At 39.4% G+C, this 2,637-nt stretch overlaps 1 non-coding gene across 1 annotated transcript; it reads left to right on the top strand.

Moving 5' to 3' along the window:
• The first annotated feature begins 2,267 nt into the window (after positions 1 to 2,267).
• On the top strand, positions 2,268 to 2,371 carry LOC116270441. Its single transcript, XR_004178476.1, has one exon. It is a non-coding gene; the product is annotated as a small nucleolar RNA U13 (small nucleolar RNA).
• The last annotated feature ends 266 nt before the right edge of the window (positions 2,372 to 2,637 follow it).

A 2,637-nucleotide genomic window follows, 5' to 3' on the forward strand; every position in this document is an offset into this window, starting at 1 on the left:
ATGGAGAGGCCCACACGGTAAGAAACTATAGCTTCCTGCAAACAACCTCCTGGATGAGCTCAGAAGTGGGTTCTTCAGCCCCAGTCAAATCCTCAGAGTCTGCAGCCCCTTCTGACAGCTTGATCTTAACCTTATGAGAGATCATGAGTCAGATCTGCCTAGATAAGTTGCTTCAGATTTTAGACCCTCAAAACCTGAAAGATGAAAAAATGTTTGGTTCTTTAGCTATTATGTTTTGCGGTAATTTGTTAAACAGTAGTAGATAACTAACATACACCTTAATTAAAAAGCAGATATTGTCAGACTAGGTTAAAAAGTAAAACCCACCACTTTATACCCATTAGGATGACTATTATGTTAAAATTAAAAACCAAACAAAATTTAAAAAACAGAAAACAACAAGTATTCACAAGGATGCTGAGAAATTTGAACTCTGGTACATTACTGCTGGGAGCATAAAATGGTGCAACCACTGTGGAAGTTTCCTCAAAAAGTTAAACATTGTGTGACCACATGATCCAGCAATCCGCTTCCAGGCATATTTCAATTTCCAAAGAATTGAAAGCAGGAACTCAGATATTTGTACAGCAGTGTTTATAGCAGCACTGTGCACAACAAACAAAAGGTGAAAATGACCTATAATCTCAGGACTTTGGGAGGCTGAGGCGGGCTGATCACTTGAGGTCAGGAGTTTGAGACCAGTCTGGCCAACATGGTGAAACCCCATCTCTATAAAAAATACAAAAATCAACCAGGTTGTGGTGGTGTGTGCCTGTAATCCCAGCTACTTGGGAGGCCGAGGCAGGAGAATCACTTGAATTCAGGAGGTGGAGGTTGCAGTGAGCCAAGATCGTGCCACTGCACTCTAGCCTGAGTGACAGAGTGAGACTCTGTCTCAAAAAAAAAAAAAAGGTGAAAATAACCCAGATGTTCATTGATAGAAGAATGGATTAACAAAATGTAGTATATACATGCAACAGAATATTACTCAGCTTTAAAAAAATAAAATTCTGATGTATGTTACAACATAGATAAACCTTGAAGACATTATGTTAAGTGAAAGAAGCCAGGCCAGGTGCGATGGCTCACACCTGTAAACTCAGCACTTCGGGAGGCCGAGGCTGGTGGATCATGAGGTCAGGAGTTTGAGACCAGCCTGGCCAAGACGGTGAAACCCCGTCTCTACTAAAAACACAAAAAATTAGTCAGGCGTGGTGGTGGGAGCCTGTAATCCCGGCTACTCGGGAGGCTGAGGCTTGAACCCGGGAGGCGGAGGTTGCAGTGAGTCGAGATTATGCCACTATACTCCAGCCTGGGTGACAGAGTGAGAGACTCCGTCTCAAAAAAAAAAAAAAAGAAAAGAAAAGAAAAAGAAAGAAAGAAAGAAGCCAAACATAAAAGGACAAATATTCTGATTCCATTTATATGAGGTACCTAGAATAGTCAAATTCACAGAGGCAGAAAGTACACTAGAGGTTACCAGGGGCTGGGAGTGGAAAGATATTGTTTAATAGGTACAGAGTCATTTGGGATGATGAAAAAGTTCTGGAAATGGAGAGCAGTGATAGTTGTACGACATTGTGAATGTACTTACTATCACTGAATTGTACACTTAGAAAGGGTTAAAAAGGTAAATTTTATGTTATATACATTTTACCATAATAACAAAAGTGTAAAAAAAACAAGACCCAATGACAGACTGCCTACAAGAAACCCATTTTAATATATAGATAGAAATAAGATAAAAGCAAAAAAAAAAAAGGGAAGTAGATATGCTATGCTAACTGTAATCAAAAGTAAATGAAATGGTTATATTAATATTAGTATAAAACCATGTAGATTTCAGGCAAAGAATGTTACTGGGGATACAACAGGTCAATACACAAGAGGGTACAACATCCTAAATACTTATGTGCCTTAATAACCAAGCTTAAAAATAAATAAAGTGGCTGAGCACAGTGGCTCATGCCTATAATCCCAGCACTTTGGGAGGCCGAGGCTGGCGGATCACTCGAGGCTAGGAGTTCAAGATCAGCCTGGCCAACATTATGAAACTCCGTCTCTATAAAATATACAAAAAAACTAGCCAGGTGTGGTGGCTCACACATGTAGTCCCAGCTACTCAGGAGGCTGAGGCAGGAGGATTGCTCGAACCTGGCAGGCGGAGGTTGCAGTGAACCGAGATCACGCCACTGCACTCCAGCCTGGTTGACAGAGTGAGAACTCCATCTCAAAAAATTTTTTTAATTCAAAAAATAAACGAAGTGATCCTTTTGTAGTTCATAAGCATGATGACTGAGTTTTCAAGTGCATATGTGAGATGTGCCTCCCTCAAATCTTGTTCAGACATTGGCACATTACCTCTCTGATGGGAAGAAAAATTAATTAAATTAAATAATAAATTAAGCAAAGACTAATAGAATTGCAAGGAGAAATAGCCAAGTCCACAATTATGGTCTGAGAACTTGCTGACCCTCTCTCAATAATTATAAAACAAGAAAACGTATAATTAGTATGAATACAGATGACTTGAAAACACTATCAACCAAATTGACTTAATAGACATTCATAGAACACTCCACCCAACAATAGCAGAATATACACTCTTTTCAAGTGCACATGAACATTTACCGAGAT

The sequence above is a fragment of the Papio anubis genome, chromosome 14, assembly GCF_008728515.1.
Source record: "Papio anubis isolate 15944 chromosome 14, Panubis1.0, whole genome shotgun sequence".
NCBI classification, from domain to species: Eukaryota; Metazoa; Chordata; class Mammalia; order Primates; family Cercopithecidae; genus Papio; species Papio anubis.